We start from the raw sequence: 6,099 nt of genomic DNA on the forward strand, positions 1-6,099 counted from the left end.
TGTGGATACCCACTGGAGCAGTAGACACCCCTGAATTATCTATCTATGGAAATAGAGATAAGTGTGCATGCTCCCTTAGGGCATTAAGATTGGTCAATCATGAGATAACTTGTGACAATCTTACAGCCCTTTAAGGATGCATTGAGTGCCACAAGCGCTACCTTGGGAGATGTCATCCCCATAGTAAACATCCTGTTAGAAACGTTGGAGGTCTTTCAACAGGAAGAGGGAATGAGAGATGAGGTGCTGTGTTGTCTGGCATCTATGGAAAAGCATGCTGACAGAGGAGGTCTTTCAACTAGAGCTTCGGAGGCTGATGCAGAGGAAGGATGTAGCACAGGCAGTGCCATACTAAGGGAGTGGCGAGGGGGGGCAGTCCACCCCGGGTGATAACTGGGGGAGGGATGCCATTATTGTGGTCCAATGGCGGTGCAGATAAGTAATGTGCTGTGGGGTTACCGCTCCCCACCAGGCTCTGCAGTGCCGCTGGCATTTCCCCGGAGCTGGCGGCAGAAGAAGAGGCCCTTCTTTGCAGCTAGCCACCAAAGAAGAGGTCCAAAATCTGTGTGAGAGAGCGAGAGATTGGCCCTGTGAGAGTGAGTACCTGTGTATGAGATGATGTGTATGTGTGTGTATGAGTGTATGAGAGGGTGTGACTGTGTATGTGTGAATGCATGAGAGGGTGCCTGTGTGTGTGTGTGTGTGTATGTGTGTGTGTGTGTGTGTATAAGAGGATGCCTGTGTGTGTGTGTGCATTCGAGGGTGCCTGCGTGGGTTTCTGTGAGAGAGAATCCCTGTGCCTGCATGAGTGTCTGTGAGTGACTGCTTGTTCCTGTGCATGTATGAGAGAGTGCCTGTGCATGTGTACCTGTATATAGGTGTGTGAAAGGGGTTAAAGTTTGTGCACTTTCCTCTAATCCAGGACAATCTCAGGATAACTAGAAATCTAAAGTTCCCGTGAATGAGAGATTTTTTTTTATTCTCGTTAGTTTTAATTATTAGATGTGATGTCTTATTTTGAAATATTTTATTAGTGTTTGTTAATTCTGTTCATCAGCTGTTTTGATATGTATATTTTTTTAGTATGGTTTTACTATTCTGATTGATTTATATTTCTTGATTGTATTGTTTTGAGAAATAGTGATGTTCTGCTTTTCCATTCTTCCACTGCATACAGAATCTGGCTTGTTGTGGTTTCCAGTTCAGTTTTTATCTGCATGTGTGCATGTGTGTAAGTGTGTGTATGTGTGAGAGAGAGAGAGGAAGCATGTGTGGATGAGAGATAAAGGAATGTGTCTGTGTTGTGAGAGAGACACAGAGGAAGCGTGTGTGTGTGTCTCACACATCCTGCTTCCTCCTGCCATGTCTCCAAAAACATCACTGGGGCCAACCTTCACCATCTGCCTGCCTAGCCCTTAGCAAGATCGTCAGTGCCAACATGTACTGACACCTGTGAATTTGCAGATCATTGATGGGGTAAGAGTTGGAATGGTGGAAATCGGGGGAGACCTTAATACCTAAGGTGGGGGTAGGGTTTGATGAATCTGCTTTGGTGGGCAAGGGGAAGATCTGGGACTGGGAACCTGACATTTTTTTTATTTGGCTATAGCAGTGGTTTTGAAAACTAAACTAAATATAATCGGAAAAAAAAAATTGCTTTTGTTTCTTTCCAGTTTGAAAACAAAACAAAATAGGAAATAGTGCTGACATTTCTTATTTCATTTTAAATAAATGCATATCCCTACTTTCCACCATGCTGCACTGTATGCTTGGAATAATCTTCCTGAGTCGGTGCGTCATATTCCCCTTCCTAACTTATTCAAATCCAGATTACAAACCCATCTTTTCGAGGCTGCTTTTCAATATTTACCCCTGATTATCCCACTTACAACCTTATTGATTTTAACCATTTTCTAATAAATGAAATTCCCAAAGTCTATTTTGCCTAGTATGTTTGTCATGATTACATTATAAATTCTACTGAGAAGGGACTGTTTCTCATCTGTTTTTGTACAATGCTGTATATATTGAGTAGTAGTAGTAGTAGTAACTACATCAGATACCTAAACACTTGTTACCATCTTCTATATGTATTTGTCCCTTGAGGAAACCCAGATATGAAATGTGCATGTGAAGCATAAATGTGAAATGCAAACACAATTCAATGGCATTTAGCTGGATAACATGTGAGTTAATCGGCTAAATGCTGACATGAATATTTCTGCCACATATCCAGCTAGATTTTATCTGAATAATGAGTTATATGGCTAATATTTAGATAGGTGACATAGAGGCTTTACGGACCAGAGTTAAGTTACCAGGATAAGTTATCTATCTAATTCTTACATTCAAGGTTAGCCTGATAACTTAACCAGCTCACCACCATAGAGCAGTTAAAAAGTTAGATGAATAAACATATCTGGCTACCTTTAGAATAGTCATGTATATACAATGGTGCGGCTGTGCCACTGAATATCCAGGCAAATTTAGCCAAATAAGGCCTGGATTTTCTAAGGTCGCAGACCTTAGAAAATCCGGTGGTAACAGGGGGTGGGGGAGCGAAGTGGGGGGTGGGCCTGCGAAAGCCGGCAGCCATCGCACCACTGCAGTGCGCTGGCTGCCAGCTTTCACACCAAATAACTACACCATAAAAGGTGTAGTTATTTGGCGCGAAACTGGTGGCGATAAGGGTCCTTACCTTTCGCAGCCAGCTATGTCTCTGCAGAGTTGGCCCCGGTGCCGCCCCGACTCCTCCTCTTTCAGGGCCAAGTCCGCCCTGACTCTGCCCCCATTTAGTGATCGCAAGCAAAAAGGGACTTTTTGCATGCAATCGCTTTTGAAAATGACCCCCAAGATTGCTAACTTTGCTGACTTTGCTGATCAGATAGCAACTGAAAACATATCTCTGAAATAAAACACTTTCTGTTTCAGTTCTGGAAAAGTTATTAGTCTGCTACAGTTTTGCCCGTAAAACATCCTTCACTATATTGCCAAAATATTTGACAGATTAAGTTTTATTCTGATGTAGGATGACATTGTATTTTTCTCACCATGCTGTAATTCCCTGCAAGCAGCCTGCTTATTTATGTCTGTAAATGAAATGCAGAAATTCAAGTAAACACCATGCAGTCTTAAAAAAAAAAAAAAAAAAGCTTTGGTTACTGCCTCCTGCAATGAACTTGATAAATCTGAATAATCTAAATTTTTATTGCAGCAATATTTAAAAGAAAGAGCTACAATTTCCTTTTTTAATAATGCACAAAATTTCTAATAAACAATTTACTGTGAACCGCATTGGGAAAGGGAAAGGCTGTTTAGCAGAACTGGCTCGATGGATTGATGAAATGATTATGTGCCAAAACTATTTTGGCTCAACAATAAATCTCTCACTTTTTTTTTAATAATGGTTTTGTTGTACTGCTATTACAGAGAGTGAAATGTCTCCTGTTTTCAACAGCTAGAAAAATGTATGTTCTGTAAGGAAATATTTAATTATACAGAAAATACCATGATACAAAAATAATTCTAAGTATCTTGCATGTTTCTAAGCTTAATTAATTATGAAAAAGAAGAGATTGTCTGTCATTGTCTGCCTGCTTCATATTTCCGTGATTTCACTTCTATTTTGGTTTGACGCCTACTATCTTGTCATCCTCTTCCTCCAAAAATGGCAAAAAGTCTCTGTGCAAAATAAAATGAAACATGCGTTTGCTAATATCATTCAGAGCCTCTTCATCACCTACTCTGCATTTCTGGGGCTGGAGCTTCCATTTGTCTCAATGACATTACGTAATGAGGGCAATTTTCAATTTTCAAGCCACCTAACCACAGTGTTAAGTGAGTGGATCCCTCTTTTGGAAAACTGTCTCAGGAAGAGTGGCTAAATCTCAAAATCTAGTTTCAAGGCATCTAGATTTAAGTGCTCTAAGGGGTCTAGCATGCATGCTAAGGACATTCAGTAAATGAAGGCAGGTAAAATGACTGTATACCCACATAAAAAGGAAGAAATATTGTAGGCAAGGGAAAATTTTACTTTACTTTCTTCATTCATTCTATAGGTAACATTTGTTAGGTTTGTTTCAAATGAAAAATATTTGTGTTTGTTCGTTTTATTTGTTCATTTGTTTACCATTATAGACAATGGGGGAAGCAATACAGATGATATTGGGCTTCCAGATTGGGATTTTCTAATCTTTTCTAAAGAAATTGGTGGGTAAACATCATCAGAAGGGTGAAGGCATGCCAACACATCAATACTATGTCAGCATGGCACCAAAAGTGGCATGAAGAACCTAAGAACCCCAAATAGGGCAAAATGAAACCAGTATTAGCAGAAGTTCACCAAGGAACCATGAGAATAGCAAAACAGCAGCAAGATTGTCCAGATTACTCCATGGCTCAAAAGTGGAGCAAAGGGCACCGACAATCCAAAGCTGTGTGAGAGAGGCAAAGCAGCACCAAGAGTGGCATGAAGAGCCCAAGGCATCAAGAATGGAGAACAAAGCACCAAAAGAGGCAGAACCCTCGCCCACCCCAAGGCAGTGATGAGGGTCAAAGCAACTGAAAGAGTGGCATGAAGAAACCAAAGCATCATGTCGGGGGCAAATCAGCCATCCAGAGTGGCAAGAACATCCCAAGGCTCCAAATGAAGCACAAAGAGCACCAACCAAATTGGTTGAAAGCCTTAGGCAGGGAGAAACCAGAGAACATTTCTGCAGCAGGCTTGATGTCATTTCTGTTTGGCATCATTTGGTAAATGAACTGGCTGTTTGGACTTGGAGTTGGTCTTCACTGGAGGTTAATATGCTACTAACTAGAGGCACAAGTGCTTTATAGCTACTAGCTTGTGATAGAGTATATGATAGAAAGCCTCAGACCGCCTTAACGGACCGGCTCCAGCTATCTGGCCCGGTCCACAGACAGGAAAGGGATCCTCGGGTGGGGGCATTTCCCTGAGGTAAGGGATACAAAGGTGAGGCCCTGAGAAAGTTAGACAGGCCCCAGGAAGAAGAAGGAAGCTGTAATCCAATGCTGTGTTTGTTCTAGACATTTTCTTTGCTTGTCAATCTGCTGATATAAGCAGCCATTTGCTTCTCTTCTGTTATATAATTTTGAAAATAAATGGATAAAAAGCAGACCATTCTCCAACCTGTCTGTTCTGTGGCCTAACCCAGCCATAGACCGCTCCAAGGGCATCACATATGGTGGTAGAAGTGGGATTATCTGTTCTAAGCATCTGCACAGACAGGGACCCACACTAGCAGGAAAAAAATAATTTGGGGGGGGGGGGGGGGGGGGCAACAGCAGCCACACAGGATTTTTTGTTGTTGTTGTTGTTTATTGGTACCGGCTAGGAGAGAAGCTCCGCCGGAGGGAGGGAACAGAAGAAGTGAGTCAGAGCTGGAGAAGAAGGCTTTTCTTTTATTTGGTTGTTTTCTTGAAAGAAGGGGAAAGGTTTCTGGCCTTGAAGGAGCAGGAGCTCAGAATAGCCTTTGCAGGAACCTCCCTGAGAAATGGACTAGTTACTGCAAGCCCTGGTGGAGGGACAGCAACAGCTCCGGGCAGCCGCTCAGACCCAGTATGCGCAGCACCAACAGCCACAGCAACAATTGAAACAACACCTGGAAGCTCAAGCACAGCTTAACGGCCAATCACTATGAAGGACACCAGTGCTAGGGACCGCTGGGGTACATACCAGAATGGAACAGAGTCCACCCCCACCAACACTGGAAATTTGGCTGACAAAGATGGGGCCCCAAGATGACCTGGAAGCATTCCTGTTCACCTTTGAGAGGGTGGCAGAGGTCATGGCCTGGCCTAGGTTCCAGTGGGCCATGACAGTGGCCCCACATTTAACCGGTGAGGCCCAGGCCACATACCAGGTCCTTGACAACCAGCAAGCCCAAGACTATGAGGAGGTCAAGGCTGCTATACTCGATAGACTGGGACTGTCTAAGGAGTCTTATCGGAAAAGTTTCCAGGGCTTAACCTTTACACCAGGAAAGAGATCCCGGGTTCTGGCTCAGAAATTAAAGGACCGGTACTGGTGGTGGCTAGAACCCGATAATAAAAGGGTAGTTGAAGTTGCGGAGACTGTCG

Source organism: Rhinatrema bivittatum, chromosome 6 (assembly GCF_901001135.1).
Source record: "Rhinatrema bivittatum chromosome 6, aRhiBiv1.1, whole genome shotgun sequence".
In the NCBI taxonomy this organism is placed as follows: Eukaryota; Metazoa; Chordata; class Amphibia; order Gymnophiona; family Rhinatrematidae; genus Rhinatrema; species Rhinatrema bivittatum.